We start from the raw sequence: 18,031 nt of genomic DNA on the forward strand, positions 1-18,031 counted from the left end.
AGGCATGGCTAGATGGATGGAAGACATAGATGGATGGATGTTGGCGCAGAGGACAGTTCGGGGCAGGTGGACGGGGGTAAGTTAATTTATGGGTCATTGGCGGAGGTAAACATTGGCAGAGCTGTATTGTAGATACAGAAAGAAGGGTGCTATATACTACATACATAAAAGCGTACAATACTGTGAACAATTCATACACAATGACTTTTTTTTGTCTTCCTTAAAGCAATACTGTATTTTACAATTATTCATTTTTCTGCTCCTGTGTCAAATAATTGACTAATAAAAAGTCACTTTCTGTACAATTTGTCAACAAGTCCAGCATCAACTTTACATTTTACACTACAGTTTTGTTTTGGTACTGGTATGTATATATTGCACTCCTTTCATCTCTCACTGAGCCTGCGCTACAGCATTTCTTCTCTTTCCACAGAAATAGGTCAAGGTGCTCCGATGATGCACCTTTTACATTTTTACTCTGTGCTAATATAACATTCCATAATCCAACTTACGCAGTCGTTTGATGACATAAACAATCCAGTGATAGTGTGATTCAAGGGTCTGAAAGTTCATGGCTCGATTATTTAGTCAATAGAAACGCAAGCGCAATATTCATGGTTCGCACAAAGTATCGACATCCAAATATCCAGACCAAAGGAAATCTGCATTTTACCTGAAGACACAGAGATTAACATTTCCAAATGGGAAACCTTTGGAAGACCATTAGCTACACTGCTAGGAATAGATTTGAAGAAAAGAAGATATTAAAAGTAGAAGCGAGCAACCTGCAAGCTAGTCTATGTAGATCTTGCAAGCTCTGCTGCCTAAAATGACCCTGCTACACTGCAGGCGAAGGGCTCACTTGACTCCCCTAAACCTTTTCCTGCTAACAGGAAGAGTAACCACATCCAGCAAGCAAAAATTGTAACTGAAAACACCGGAAAGCGAGTATAGATAACGAACAGCAACTGGGACCAGTACCCAAGTGTCTCTCCATCGTTGCTCATGAGCCAAGAATTATTGGACAACTCAAGTTCAGGGGATCCGGAAAGGCAACGTTTTGAATGGAAGAAGAGAGGGTTTTCAGTACATCTGACGAAGAAAAACATATCCCCTCAGTGGTAAAATATTTAGCCATAAACTCCAATGCAGAAGTGTCAAAGTCTCTGCAGAAAGAAGGAAGTTAGGCAAAAAAAAGAGATGTTCCCCTCAAAATCTTAATTCGGAGACCAGGGGGTTAACAAAGTCAGAGCCAGTTTACCAACTAGGACATGGGTTTTACTGGAAATTGCTGCCTTGTACAGATACTGACATCAAAGGGGCCGAAAGAAGATCAAATCCAATTTCCACACATTAGGGAATCCAGTGTGACCAACCTGATCCAGACCATCTAAAGGTTCTGGGGTCCAGGTATCTCATAGGAATTCTGCCACCGGTACCTATAGTCTTGGTTTGTGCAAGGAACACCTGAAATCAAAGCCACTAATTTTAGGGGGCACAGAAGGACGAATATATAGGCTTCCATGAAGGACCCATTGAAAAGTTTGGAAAAACCGAAGGCAAATTGGGAAATCCATAGAAGTTGCAAGTGCATTGGAAACGGTTTTTGCAAGTTTCTTAATCTGTGCTAGAGGAACCACAGTTTTTGCAAATGACCTAAACTTGGCTAACGTGATCTTCTTAATTTGGGTTAAAGCAACCACAGTTCTTGCAAATGATTTGACCATGGCTAACAAGTGAAAGTCAGAAACACCTAGGGACAAAGGCATGACCAATTCTGAAACAAGGTGTCAAGAGCTGCAGCTTCAACGCAGGAATGCTTGGTAAAAAAGACAGGGAGCTGAGGGTTCCATCTCCAGGCCTATAGGAGGCTAAGATGGGATTCAAAGGGGTCCTGTCTGAGAGACAGGCTCTCGATATCATGTATGTGCAGATTCAAATCTGTCCAGTCTGCGAGAAACAGTGTTTGTGTGCCACCTGGCTCTTGCAACCATCAATATGTTCTTTCTGGATAGATATTTGCCTTCTCAAACACTAATGCCAGACGATTCGCATACCAGTTAGCTGTGACACTATTCATATTCAGAAGGATGCAGCAACAAACTTTGTTCAATGCTAGGATTCACATTGTATAAGATACAGTAGGGAGTTTTAAAGCATTGACATGAAGGCACCCTTCTTTAGAGGCCCTCTTGCATCTTGGGAATGCAGTCTTGAACATTTGACTGGCATTGGCTACTATAATGAGGTCTGGTGAAGTCACAAAGATCACACTGCCATACTAAGCTTGAACAATAATTGTATTTGTAGTATCTGGGACGAGGGAGCGGGTGCTGCACATCAGTCATAACAAATGCTAAGGAAAAGGGCTTGACTCAGACAGGAAGACTCAAAATGCAACCATCCACCTCTGTGAGAGAAAGTGAAGGGGCTCTGAGAGGCGGTGATGTTCCTACATCTTGAAGTTGATGTCAAATCATAAACATTGATGAAAAGTGAGGATGAAATTGGTGTGGTTGGAACATTTCCGATGTGACTTTGCAATAATGTGGGTGATCAGGCGGATCTGTCTGGCCCACAACCAATCGATTGGGCAATCTGGCAACTTGGTAAAACACTCATGAGCTGAGGAAAGGCCGAAAGACAGGAAAGTGAACTGCCTTTCTTCCCTCTACCAAATGAATTGGAGAAGGGGCTGATGTAGAAGTACACTGGGCATTGTAAGCGAGGCATCAATTAGTTCAAGCCTCATATCCCAGGGAAGTTGTAGGTGACACACTGGTTCAAAGATCTCAGATTGATAATGGCTTGCATGCCATATTTCAACCAGAAGGACAATACTGACAAACGTCAATGAGTTTGACAATGGCCCAATTGGAAAATAGTTTTAGTAATTAACGAAACACCAATAATTTCTAAAACATTAGGAAGTGTATCAGAGGTGGAGTGCTGAGTTGAAGGAGAGCACCCAGAAGTTCTGTAGATTAAACCCGGTCTGACTAATGGATGCCAAAGTTTGAAGGAATATGAACCTATTTGGGCACAGAAAGGGGAAGCCTGCTTCCTGTTTTTAGAAGGGTAGAAATAATGTCTGCAGGACGATCTACCTGAAGGTGTCCGTCTGCGAGGTGGGAAAGTGCCATAGGAATTACTGGCAACAAAGGTAAACTTAGCAATTCTGAGAATCGGTTTGATTAAAATGCGTTGAACTTTTAGAAAAGAAAGCAGGGTTGTCTTTTTCTAACACCAACGTTGACTCGTGAAATAACCTCTCATGGACTCCACGTCTAAGGGGGACTAATTGAAAGCTACAATATTGGTCACATTCAAAGCCATTGAGTGGGGACCTGTTACATTAGAAAGCACGATGCAGACAGACTTCGAGGCCTTTTGTGGCCCCTTTTTGGGGGTTATAGCCAGACTGACTAAAAAAAGAATATTAATTTAGGGTTCATCTCAGGGGTATAAAATATCTTTGAGTTCGAGGATGGACTAAGGCAGTGGTTCCCAAACGTTTTTGGACCACAAAGTTTTGCGACCCACTTACCTTTAATGGACACGAGGGTGGGAGATATTTTAATGTAACTAAAGCCTCATTTGGTAGTGCATTGTCATTTACAGACAGCACATTTCCACTGAAATTGCCAGTAAATTTGCACAGATATACAGTTTTATGGCTAAAACTTTAAAGCACACAAATGATAATGTGTGGAACTCTTGTTTCTGTTAATATTTATCATTTGTGCATCGCATCACCAATTGTCTTGATTTCTTTTTTCTTTTCTTTTTAAATCTGTTTCCAGCACACTTCAGAATCACAAAAAGGTGCTTCATTTTTGATTTCCTGATTGCTTTGTGCATAATTAGATGTATTTACCTTTTGTTTTGTAATGTAAAAAACAACATCCTACATTGTCACATAATTCACTTTAAAAACGACTCTCATTTTGCAATAAGAGAAAGAAAAGTAAACATCAATCCCCATGTTAAAAGAGTAAACCAGCCTGACTTTGACTTCTGTCTTTGAATCACTGACAAATGTGACAAGTTAAACACAGAATGTAAAGGCATCTTTATTTATTGCCCTGACTTTTGCGACCCACCAGAAATCAGCTTCCGACCCACTATTTGGGAAACAAATTACTAGGGCATTCGCAAAGCATACAAATATGTCCATCTCCCAGGATCGATTTCCGCATAGATTAATTTAGGAGTCCATTATGTGCCTAAGAAGAAACCACTCTAATGATGAAGGGTAGAATATTAAGTTCCCAAGGAGGTCCACAGGTCCCTAGGAGTATACAGAGATGACAGTGAGTTTATCTGCACAACTTGTTATCACTCTTAGGTAACTTGAGGAGATCATAGATGACGCCTTTTCAGCGGAGTTGAGAACCAAGGAGCAGGATAGGGAGGTTTCCCACTGCTCAAGGAATCATCAAGAGAAGTACAGTCTGTTGCTAAGCAGAGTTGGCTCTCTCCCCAAGGAAACCTCCGCCGAAGGTGGGAGAAGCTGGTCCCTGAGATGCCAGATGTCTTTTGTTTGAAGTGGCCCTGGAGGCTCAGCCTCTGTGAAAAAAGCACTGTCTTCCAATATGTCCATGTGGGAGGCAGACGGATATGCTTATGCCTGCAAACTGGGTGAAAGAGGGGCTAAGGTTCTTTCAAGCACAAATATGTCAGTGCTTTGAATTTGTGACTCAAGAGATTGAGATGGGGCACAGAGACTTCAGTGGGGTAGAACCATTGTAAATGGGCTATTTTCCTCTAATAAAGTTAAAACGGCATCTCAGACTGAATACACGTGCCTATAAAGGACCAAAGATCAAAGCAGTCTAGAGGATCCCCAAAGACTCCAGTTTGGACCCTTTTTTCTCATCTATTCAGCCTTTTTTAATTAAATATAAAGGTAACAGATGATGCACAGATTGTGCAGCCGACCAGAATCTGAAGCAATGAGGGGAGAAGATAGCTGAAAAAGAAAATGGGCGGAATGCTATGGCAAGACAGAGAAATCAAGCTTAGTCAATGCGAACCCATACCCACCCTTAACCCTAAATATACACTTGTCTCCCAAAAACCCATATGCACCCTAAAATGACCCTTGCCACCCAAAAACCCATACCCACCCTAAATCCTAAAATTACGCGCGCCACAGCGGACATGTGCTTTCAATTATCGCGCCCCTGTCTGGGCACGATAATTGAAACCACATGGGCTTTGATGCGCGTAACAGACACCAATAGGCTGTGGACAGAGCAATGCGCCCGCCTTTGGCCTATTGCGTGCTGTGTTGTAAAAAAAACACGCACGCAGAGCTCAATAGCGGAGCCCAAACGGAAAAGCACACGCACAAGCTTGTGCGATTTCAGGGTCCTTTTCTAAACCCCCCTACAAACTGCTCGCCTGCGCGAGCAGAGCTGCGCACTGCATCGCGAGGGGCAAGCCCTAAAAATACCCTTGCAATCCCAAAAACCCATACCCACACTAAATCCTAAAATTACCCTTGCCACCCAAAAACCCATACCCACCCAAAACCCTTTACCCTTTACTTACAAAAATACTTTACATTTAAATGTAATTTTTTTTACTACGAGTTTGCCTTTACCTTTAATGCATTTATAACAAAATTCGTTGTTAAGGCATTTGTGGTAAAGGCATACTCGTTGTAAAAAGAATTGTTGTAAAAACATTTCTGGTACAGACATTGTCGTTGTTCTGCCTTAGTTGTAAAGGCATCTCGTTGTTCACCCTTCTTTGTAAAGACTGTTTCCCCTTAAAAGAGTTATTCCACCTCAGGTCCCATCAGCTCTTATATGGAACCTTAACCTTCTATTAAAAAGACTCGTAGGCCCTCCGTTCGAACCCCTGCACCCCAGACTCCTCCAGTTTCTCTCTTAGAAGGTAGCATTCCTGGTTGTAATCACTTCACTCAGGCATGTCAGCGAGCCCGCAGGCACTAACCTCGCAGTTCCACCTTAATAAATCCATTGAACTTCCTGTTATTTTCTCTCAACTTGACTCAGTTGCGGAATGGGCTCGCCATATCTTGGATATTACACAAGCCCTCATGTACTATATTAGCAGAACTAAACCCTTTAGGAAAGTTCAACAGCTTTTTGTTACTTTCTCCATACCCCACAAAGGGAAGACCCACTTTAAATCAGGCTTTGCAGCATGGATTGTAAAATGCATCCAGACATGCTTTGGTAAAACTAAAAGGACCTTGCTCATTTGTCCTAGAGCCGACTCCACTCGGACAAAAAGAAGAGGCTCTATGGCCTTCCTAGGAAACATTCCTATAGCTGACATCTGTGAAGCAGCTACATGGTCCACACTCTTCAACAAAGCCTTATTTTGTAGAAGTGTGTGAAGATTCGGGTGTAATATATAGTATGGCTATGTAGCCTTACTGTAGATACGCTTGCATAAACTGTCTTGGATCCAGCGAGGCTCATTTGAACAACCTTGGGATCAACCCTGAGTAGCTATGGCTTTCAAGCAGCAAGGCTTGCACAAAGAACTTAGTGTTAAGCATTTAACAGCACCAAAGAACAAAATAAGATAGTCAAGCAACAAGGAAGAAACCAGACACCGATTTATAAAACTTTTTAGAGTCCTTGATGAGCAAAATCCACCGGAGGCTTCCGGAGATACCGAATTTTTAAGGTTTTATCACTTTTAATTTCAACAGCAAATATTGGTCAACAAAAAGTTTGTAAACTTTTGAAAAGTTTGAAACTTAGTTTGGCTTCTCCGGCCAGGCTTGGGTGACAAAATTCGACAGGGAGAAGGTCTAGGAGGGCAGTAGAGCATTTTCCAGTTCAGTTCCAGACTTTACAGCACACCAGCCATAGATGATCATGGAGTGGTCCTGATTTTAGGGATACTGGATGAAAAGAAGCTTTAAGATGCTCCGATTGCTGTACTATCGACTGGTGCCTTTGTGGCGTTTCCTCATACCACTGGAAGTAGAGCGAGTTTGGCTACAGAGGTCAGAGTCCCATGAAGTCTTCTTCATGACAGTAGAAGACCAGCTGCTGCTTGACTAACGGTCTCTGAACACAGCGCTTGGAGTTGATTCCTTTAGATGAGGCTAGTGTCCCTCTTGGGAGACCAATCCAGATTCTAATGACACTCCCTGGTCCTGTAACTCAGTTTCAACTTTTGGCCATCGATGATTGCTCTCTATGGGGACCCAGTGGTGAGTCTGTGGGAGCGGCTACCAACTTGCCGGTTTGGGCTTCTTCAGCTCTTGGGTCCCTGGAGCTGATTCCAGGGGTTCATCCAACTGATCCTAAAGTCACTGCTTTAGTCTAGGACCGGGGCATGACTTTTCTCCATACCAGGAGCCACAGGCACTGTTCCAACTTTGCTAGCCAAACATGCTACAGGTGACAGGTGCCAGGTGCAGTCCAGCAGATGATGCAGCATCTCTTTGTGCAGTCCAGAGGCAGCAGGGCAGTCCTCCTTCAGACCTTGTTCCAGTTCCATTGTGATCTAAAGTTCAGAGTGCCAAGGGTGCCATATTTTTCCCAGGAACCCAGGAAAGTGCCACTAGTCAATTGGCTACAAGGTCCTCTCCCTTCTGGTGACAACTTCCCAGCAATCAGACCCTCCAGGATTTCGCGATTTGCAAAATAATCGCGAAATCAGCACTTTTGTAAAAAGGCCGTGCTTTTTACAAAAGTGCCCGCGAAATCAGGGCTTGGCGTCTGGGCGGCAGAAAGCTGCAGCAGTCCTGTCTCTTGTAGGATGAGCAGAGAAAGTAATTATGGAAACTAAATCGCCTGCAGGCAGGTGGGCAACTAGAGCCAAATTTGGGGGGGGGGGGGGGCTAAAAATATTTCGGGAGGGAGCTAAATCAAACAACCATAGACAGAGTGGGTGTAAGAAGGGGTGAAAGCATAACAAAAGCCTAATTTACAAGTAAATGGTCTTAATGGTCTTTTAAAGACCTGTTAAGTACTCGGGTGCGGCTGCAATTCGATCGTCGCCAGCCCTGCCTGACACACACGACGGGGGGGGGGGGGGGGATTTGTGCTGAAGCCCCGTGAGCCCAATGGGTGTTGCGCGCCTGCCTGCAGGTCAGTTGAGGAATTCCTGCATTGTTTTTATAATTTGAACTGTCCGTGGAACTGATGAAAACATTCTTGTAATGTATGCAGAGGCACGGGCTGTGACATTTCCCCTCTGACCGTATACATCTCCTCTGTTGCATTTCTCTAGTGATGGCTTGCGTGCACCACACAAGATGCAAGACTCGACCTTTTTACAGGTGGTTTAATATTATTTAGGCTTTATTGATAGGGAAGCTTCAGTTCACGGTGTTGCGCTCTGCCTGCTTCAAGGAAGCAGCTGCCAGATTTTAAATGCCTAATGTTTCATGCAGTTTAATAGAGATCTCGTTTGTGGCCCTCCGAGAGCTGAGACTCACCTCTCTCTGTGTCTTTTATTTTGCCGAGTGGACGGGAGGACTCTGCGACTTTACATGTAAATGACACTAAAACATATTTGGCAGCTTGGAGAGGTATGGGAATGTACTAGCCTTTAATAGTACTGAATCAACATAGCCATAACACCCTGTGTTCCTGGGTTTACATTTAGAACGTTCCAGGCCTAATTTTTACTCGCCAGGTTAACACATTGCAGTAGACACACACTGCACGGCCTGACTAGCAATCTCCACAGAGAGGCCCAACATTGTCCACTATGGTTAAGGGCATGTATGGAATTGAAAATGTATCAAGTATCAAGCCACAGTAGCATACATCTTGGTGCAGGTCTCAGACCCACTGGCGGGCAGTGGGAGAGGCTTCCATTGCTATGGTGGTTGTGAGTTCCAGTGTACCTAATTTTTCAGCAGCACCAGATCCAGAGTCTAAATGCGCTCAAGCGCCTAAAGGCAGTGAGGTTACATAGTGCTTTGTACAGGACAACCAACTCACATGTCTACCTAGAGTTAAGCCTGTCACCACCAGCTGCCATTAAACACAGTGTATTGTATTATGCAGCGGCCTGGAACCTCACTTAAATGCAAATACAACGGAGGGGAAACAAAAGTAAACAGCTTGTTATGTCTTCGCAGGTACTTAAGAGAGGATACGTTTGACTTTGTTTAGTCCCTTTATGTAAGTAAGTACATGCACTGTACTAATGTCCAATGTGTTGGTCTGTCAAAGTATTTACAAAAATAATTTAAATAGTACTATTTTATTTCTTTATAGCGCTCCTCATCCTAATTCAGGGTGTCAGAGCGCTTTACATAACATACACATTAGAGTGGCAACTTTCTAAAAAAAAGTTGCTTTACTTTAAAAGTGACATTAAATTTGACCTAGGCATCAGCTCGGGTTTAATGCCACAATTAATTTGATACCTTACAGTACCTAGTTAGGTAGTCCCATTCAGAAATTAGCCTGGCTGGGGTGCCAGATGGTACCCTGTATTAGCCAATGGGGCTACTAACTTTTCCGCAGCAAAAACAGCACTTTGAGGGTTTTTCTGCAAGGACATACATGTCCCAATTAATATTATATAGCTCACTGCTCTAGGGCTCTCACATATATTGTTAAGGGAAGAGGTGGATTTGTCACTGGATTGAAGGGAAAAGCCGAATGGGCAGTATAAAGACTGCCCTTCCAGTCTGCAGTGGCTGGCTGAAAACCATTTTGCACTTTGTCACACAAAACAGTGGCACAATCATTGCTGCAGCCTTGATTGGACGCACAGCCTTACATACCCTTGGTACCATATACTAGGGAGTTATAAGTAAGCCAGTGCTTGCCCATTGGGTATAGCCAATTCGACATATATTCTGTAAGGGGCTAGAACACTGGCACTGAGATCTGGTTAGCAGGCCTCAGTACAGTCTCAAAGTCAAAAAAACAGCAGCTAGTAGTGCAAATGGGGGGGCAAAAAGTGTGTTGGGAGGGTCGGGGTAGTGACGTAACCTGCAAAAAGCCTTACGATGTGAAAGCCCACCAACAAGCCAATGATGACCAGGCAGTTTAAAGTGCACTTTGTCAAAGAACTACAAATTCCACAGGCTAGCCAACCATTTCCTCAGAGGACTGCTTTATAGTCTATGTACAAGTGTATATACAGCCACACATGCCTCAGACAGAAAATATTACCCAGTAAGCATCTGTTCATGGCAGGTAGCGCTGTAGATTCACAAGTGCCTCCCCTCCTCCCCAGATGCCTGTAGTTGGAGCAGTGACCTTTTTATTTCACTTCCCCTTTCTTTGCATGAACATCACTCTATACAAAGCTTCCCTTCTCATTACATCCTCACCCACTGTGCAGGAAAACAATCTAACAATGGAGTTGCGGGCCCTTAGCATTACCAGCAAGAGAAGGGGTCAGAGTACCTCCTGACTCGAAGGGATTTTTTCGAAGAAAAATAACTTGCACACATACAATCCCAAAACTAGATGGCAGATTCTCATTTTGTTAGTTCGTTAGATCTGAAAAAGCTCTATTATTAAGGAGATCTCTGGGGCAAAAGGCTTGACATGGTGTTGAAATCTTCACGTTTGGAGAGCATGGTAGTAGCATATAGCTGTAATATAACATGTGTATTTGTAAAGCGCATGTTCACATTTAGGCATCTCTGTACTGAATAATAGATGTTTATTGTTACCCAACACAATAGTACTCATTTGTTTCGACCTGAGATGGATGAAAGGCTGGGTGGACCCGCCAGGATTTGAACCTGTGACTATGAGGTTGAACACAGGCTCTTGCAGTGGACCCGTAGTCCACTGAGCCATCAGACCAAGCCTGTAAATGCTGGACTAAGATGTCAATGTGTTGGACTGTCTGACAGAAGTGAGTCATCGTGTGCTTCACAAGTTTGGTAGCTTTAACATCATACAATGGATTTTCGGTTGTAGATTTGCATCCGCCATGATCCAAGGCTGCTGCCTAGCATACTTAAGTCATCTGTGGGTAAGGGGAAACTGGAGCAGATTTACAGGAAAACATACAGTAGTCAGATCGGCCACCATTGGATGCTAAGGGCAGCTTATATCATGCTTTAAGACAGTTTTACCTGTTACAACCAGTTACAATAATATGTTTTTATGGAGTATGTCTCCTACTACTTGTACTATAGTGGCAAATTTGAACTGTATATCTAACTCAGTTGTAACCATATTCATTGCATCTATGAGTATATATTAATATATAATGTGTGTGATTTATTTACACACCAAACTGGTAGTGCCAATTCCATCAGTTTTTTGTTTCAAAATAGACTTTAAGTTCTTGTTATCATGTGCGATCATATGTTTATTTACAAGGTAATTTGATGTTGGTTTGGGCTGTTTGGTAGTAAAAGATAATATTTTGTTCTTCTGTGTCTTTTGGATCTGATATGAGCAGTCTTCACGCTCTGGTAGTGCAAGAGGGCGGTGCTGTAGGTAATGATAGATGCAGAGGTAGAAGTAGAGTTCACAAGCTGTTCGCACAAGTTAAATTACAGTATATATGTGAGGGGAGAGAGCAACCAGAGTGTAGGAGGGTAGGATCCTTCTAGCATGGTTACCCCCACTTTTTGCCTGGTGTCAGTGAGCTTTTGACTTAGTCTGCTGGGTTCCTGCTAATCAGGACCCCTGCACCTGTGCTTTCACCCCTAAATTGACATGGTAAGTACTTTGTTACCTTCACAATTGGCTACTGGTGTACCCTTATAAGTCCCTAGTATATGGCACTAAGGTACCCAGGGCTTAGGCACAAGGGTTCTCCCATGAGCTGCAGCATGTGTGTCCCAACCATGGGAGTCCACTTAAATTGTGACTACAGTTCTGCCATTGCAGCCTGGGTGTGTTGGTGCTTGCACCTCTCACACAACAGATATAAGTTTCCTTATATCTGATGTCACTGCACTTAAAATCTATAAGTCACCCCCTATGGCAGACTCTTCAGTCCAGAGGGCAGGGTGCTTGGTTATAAGTGTGATGGTGCCCCTGCCTGAGCAGGACACCCCAACACACCCCAGAGTTGATTCTCCAGGCTTTGTCAGTGCAGTCAGCCATTTTTAGACATATAGTGGAAAACCGTCATTGCAAGATGTCTAGCTATATAGTTGTTGCATCAAACCTGGTCATTTTTGGTATCAAACATGTTGGAATCGTACCCCAACACTGATTCTGTTGCTGGAAGTATGATACCATGTACGGGAGGCTCCTTCGGAGACCCTTCCTATACTCCCAGTAAAAGCCTTTCAGAGTCTGCCAGCAAGCTGGTGCGCTGCCCACCACAGATACAATTCTGCCCTCCTGCTGCTGAGCTCAAGCAGGGGAAAGTAGAACAATAGGTTTCCTGTCACAGACAGGACTTAGTGTATTGGGCTGGGGGCGCTTGCCAGCGTCACCAGACTCCTCTGAAGGGCACATTTGGTTCCCTCCTAGCATACTTCAGTTTGAACCAGTTCAGGAACCCTGCTCTGGCGCGAAACTGGACAAAGAACATGGGAGTATCCTCCCCTCTGTGCAGCCCCTCCTCCTGGAGCGACCCCTGTGTCATCCCAACTCTTTCCTTAGGGTACTTAAGGGCTCCCCTGTAGGTGGGTCCTCAGAATCGTCGTGGGACCAGACTCAACCCTGAAACTACGCCACGCTTCAATCGTCTGGACACTTGGCCTTCGACTGGAACCAAGACTGCACCAAGGAAGACTCCTGCTGCTGCTGGTCTCGCTGTTCAAGTCTTCTTCGTCGTCTGTGTTTGTGCTTCATCTAGGTTCTTCAGAAGACCTGAGGGCATCAAGGACATCTGAAGAAATCTTCTTTGGAGTGAAGGAGTCACTCAACTGCATCTGCAGGCACTGCAACAAAGCTGACCGGTCTGCTGCTCCTGTCGTCCTCTAGACTTCCAGAGGCCCAGCAACACAGGTGGAGGATCTGCAGCTCCCTAGAGGCCTGACTTGTCTTCTCAGCAATTTTAAGGATAGTATCCCTCGTCGGGGCTACTGGCACCAAACCCCTGTGCACTTCGTCGACTTACTGTTGCCAAGGCTTGTTGGCTCTGCACTCCTGAGATCTTCTGGCTACAAGAAGCTCCAGCATCCAGCACCTCGCTTCCTGAACAACAACATCCTCCCTGCATCGTGGGCCTCCGAATTTGGTGAGCGGTTTGAGGTCCTCTTGCGACTCCTGGGCCTCTGAAGGTTCTGCACCTGGGCCTGAACAGTCTACACCTACATGCATGGAAATTGAGGTCAGGCAGTTGACAATGTTAGATATACCTCCTGAGTTTGTGATTCTGTCTTTGCTCCACGGCACGCCCAACAAAATCTGTTTATGAAGTGCACTGGGACAAGTTTGTAGCCTGGTGTGGAGCCCGCAACACAGAACAGTTGCAGACTACATTTTCAGATGTATTGGTTTTGTCTTTTGCCCAGCAAGGATGTACTGTGGGCACCATTAAAGGGTTTTTAATGACCCTTTTGAGTTTCCGGACCAGCCTTCCTTGTTTAAATCACCTGTTGTGATGAGGTTTCTAAAAGTTTTTATACATATGTTTACCCCAAAACGCTTTATGATGCCACAATGGGATGTCAATTTGGTGCTGACTTTCCTCATATGCCCTCATTTCAATACGACGCACAGCTGCTTCTTGTGTCTCATTACTATAAAAACTTTTTTTCTCGTTACAGCAGCCTCAGTCTCTCGTGAATGTCCAGAAGTCACAAATGATGCCCCTTGGGATACTGGTGGATTTGACCCATACTGCTCCTGAAGCTTTCTCTGGCCTGGTGTTTGGAAGGGATCCGGTATCTGGGTATTTGAATAACTGCTGAAAGGCAAGGATTCCTAAACCTGAACATAGGGAGGGTCCTGAGAGGGTTGCGGGCATGGATACAACTCTAGAATGATCTTCCATTAACACAGATGGGAGATCAGCCCTAGTCAAAATGGTGGTTTTACCTTCCTGCCTATATGTTATGCAGAGCTCATTGTATCCCCCAACGATATTTTCGTTAGTTCGACAGTCTCATAGAAGAACTCTTATGGTCCACAAAGCGGAAAGGAATTAGGCTACGAATGCTGCAACAACCCTGGGAAAAAGGGGCCATTGAACTCCCCAGCTTAAAATGTTACTACATGGCAGCAGACCTTCAACACACGATTCATTGAAGAAGGAGATAACTAGGAGAAGAGGTTGGTGGGCCATTTGGATGGTCGTAGAGTCCTACCGGAACTCCTTATGTTAGGGGCACGCATCCCAGACACCTATTCATACTTGATTAGACTAATGAGCCGTATATGGGAGCAAATCGTCACAACAGTACTTCATAGAGCCCCATCTGCAACAGATATGCCAATATGGGCAATCAAGCCCTTTTTATGATATAGAAAACACCATGTTTATGAAAAAATGGAAAAGCGGAGGCTGTGAAGTCCTAGGAGATCCATACCTAGGGGGACAATTCATAACCCGAGAGGACGCAATTTACTCATTTGCTTTGGGCACAGGACAGTATCTACAATATAATAAGATGCCGGCCGAGCTTTTAAAAGAATGCCCCTTCCCAGACATTGAATAGACTGTTAGACATGACAGGGGGACCGAAACTCATTACCCATTTATATAGGGCAATACGGGAATATGTTCCAAAAGCTCACTCATGATTGCAATGAAGTGGCTAAATTCATGCCCACAAAGTCACAAGGAATGATTGCAGGATAGGATGGAGTGGGCAACTGCTGAAGAAGTTAAAATGAAGCGGGTTAGGTGAGATGAAAAACTAGAAGATGATTTGGGAGCCAGGAGGCAGATGCTGCTAGATCTACATACCTGCAAAAATACACCAGTTCGGGAGGTCATATCCAAATAGTAACAAGCATTGGCATAGCCAATAGGTCTCGCCTTTGGGACCTTATAAGTATTTAGCCATGCAACACTGGCTGTTGTTGCACCAAGGATATTGTGCTGAATTGGCTATGCCAATTCTTGTTTTTTTTTAAGCTTTCTGTTTTGTGAAATAAGCCACTACATCATAAGTATTATTTTTCAAAACATGGTGTTTGTTATCTCTACACAGAAAGCTGTCTAGGTATGCAAGGGTGTAAAGTCAAGTGATTTTTTTGTACCTTTCATCGACCAATCGTGTCCTTTCTGGCACTTGTAAATGGCCGGGTTTTCGAAGCTTCATTAACATACAGAGCAGGGACATATGACGGTCATTAGCAGTGCAACCTTTATTAGCAAACAGACCCGTTAAAGTAAAGTGCGCCCCAGCACAGCTGTCTCCGCAGACCCTGTAAGTGGACATTTACAGCATAAAGGATGACTGGCGAAGGGAACCGGGAATAAGAGTATGAGAACTAGAGAAAAGAGAAGAATGGAGGAGAGTGGGTATGAGGGCGGGGAGGGGAGGGGAGTGGGGTGAAATGGTGGGAGATTGGGAGTGAGGCCTAGAGAGCAGGAGAAAGGGATGCACAGGGGGTGAGTTGGTAGTAAAGGGAGGTTGGGCAGAAAGTGCAGTGAATGTGAATGAGACTAGAACAAGAGTGTGAGGGGGAAGGGAAGGGGCGAGAGGGGTAAGAAAGGAGGAAGAGAGTTGGATAGAGAACAGTGAGACTGAGAGGTAGAAGGCGAGGAAGGCAAATGAAGTAAAAGAGGGAGGCAAGGAAGGTTTGCAAAGGAGGGAGAGCAGAGGAGAAAGTGGATGGACAGAGCAGAGATGGAGAGCGGGAAGTAGAATGGGGATGAGAAAGGCTTAGTGTAAGTGAGATGGGAGAAGGGAAAGGTGAATGAGTTGGAGTGTAATAAAAAGTGTGTGTGTGTGTCCGTCCGTCCGCTGAAATCCAGTATTGAGAAAGAAATAACTAAATACGAAGATGACCAGAATTGAAAATGTGAGGTAGACGTGGCGGCCATTCACATATTAATGAACGGGGACCCCTGTATCCTGACAAACTTCAGAGGGGGTCCCCACGTGATAGATAAAGAATGTGGGTGCCAAAATGGAACCTCACAGGACACCACATATAAATGGAGCAGACTTGGAGAGATTTACATCCATATTTACTGCTCAAGAGCGGTTAGAGAGAACAAATTCAAACCATTGTAGGATAGATCATTTCATTTCAAAACGTTGATTTACCCCTTCGACGCTCATGACGAGCTGGGCTCGTCATGGCGTAGCCTCCTCGCACGCTCATGACGAGCCCAGCTCGTCACGTAAAGTGCGCTTTCGCAAAACCCAGCGTACGGGCGGAATTCCGCCCGCACGCATGCGGTTAAGCAGGGAGAGAGCATCGATTTATGATCTACGGTATTGAAGACCATTGTGAGGTAAAGTAGGTATGTGTTACATCCCTCTTTTGATACTTTTTTTGAGACGCGCTCTGTGGTGGGGAGGGGCATTTAAGCGAGGCGAGCGTAACGGCAAAAGGAAAAAAAGACGCGCTCTGGGATGAGGGAGGGAGAGGGAGTTTGCGCGAGCAAAACAGAGGCAGACAGATGGCGGCTGCGCGCGTGCACGCAAGCTTTAGGCCACTAAAAGCCTGTGTCAGCACTTTGTGAACCCACACACTAAATGTCTCGCAGAGTAGCGCATGCGTTGACTCAGCGAGACCTAGAAATGAAGGGATCTGATGTATGCATTGACATGCACAATAGTTATGTGGAGGCCTGAGAAATATATAGGGCCTTAACACTGTTAGCTAACTGCTAATCTGCAATACATTGGGTCATTGTCATGATATAAGTCTGTATATGCTTCACAATACTGCCAATATGTTTTCATATTTGATTCTCCACCTGGGGGGAGGTTGGAGGAGGGAGGGTGTGAACAGGGAAACGAGTTGTTATAGCTTAACCACAAGTAGTAGCATATTGATGTAAGTTATACGATAAGCCTGACTACTTATGCTAAAAAATCAATAAAGATTGTTTTTAAAAACAAAATGAGTGAATCTATACAGACAGTGAACTATATTTTTAGACTCATTGTGCCAAAAATATATTATATTCAATTTGTATCGAATATCTGAAGTGTAATTTGTTGAGTTTAGCTTATGTTTGTTATACAACCTTTATGGAGTGGCACAGAAGTCACAAACACATGTCGGCTTAATCATGTGAAAATATGATACGAAATAAAATGAAAGAAACATATTTTTATTTCACAATTGGTGCATCGGATGTTTTGTTTTTCTTTTTAATAACTGCACCTTTACGAACCGGTGTGCAAACTTTGGGGGCACCTTCTACATGTTAATAAGCACCTGATTTACTCATTGATGATTATGTATCTGTCTTTAAACATATGGATAGAATATAATCGGGAAACAGTAAGAACACTGTGGTCTAAACCACAAGTGTTCCGACTCTGCAAGCCCTACCACGCATATTCCTTAACCACGAATGGGCATGGCTAAGGCATATACGCAGTCTGGCTGCGGAACGGACAGACGGAAACAGGGAGATGTGAGGTAAGTGGGGCTGGGGGGCCAGGGTACTTTTGTGGGGTGGGGCATGGGTCGGAGTTGTTTTGTGGGGGTGGGGGTGGGGGAGGGTCGAAAATGTTTTGTGGGTTGGGAAGGTCGGGTAGTTTTGAGGGCTGGGGGTGGGTCGGGAATCTTTTGTAGGCTTAGGATCGCATTGGATGGAAGCATGGAGAGATCCGCGGTGAGGTAGTTGGTTCTGGGGGGGTGGGTCGGGGTAGTTGCGGGTTGGGTTGGGGGGAGTGTTGCAGGCTAGGGGGTCAGGGTAGTTTTCTGGGCTGGGAGTGGGTCTGGGGTAGTTTTGTGGGATGGGGCTGAGTCAGGAGTAGTTTTTTGGGCTGGGTTTTCTGGGTTGGGTATGGGTCGGGTGTAGTTTGCTGGGCTAGGGGGGGTTCAGGGCTAGTCTTCAGGGCTGTGGGGTTGGAGTTAGTTTTCAGGGCTAGGGGGATTTGGGGCTAGTTTAGAGAGCTGGGAGGGTGGTGCAAGATTTCAGGGCCGGGGGTCAGGGGTAGTTATCAGGGCTGGGGGGGTAGGTGTAGTTTTTAGGGCTGGGTTAGTGTTAATTAGGGGAT

Source organism: Lissotriton helveticus, chromosome 1_1 (assembly GCF_964261635.1).
Source record: "Lissotriton helveticus chromosome 1_1, aLisHel1.1, whole genome shotgun sequence".
NCBI classification, from domain to species: Eukaryota; Metazoa; Chordata; class Amphibia; order Caudata; family Salamandridae; genus Lissotriton; species Lissotriton helveticus.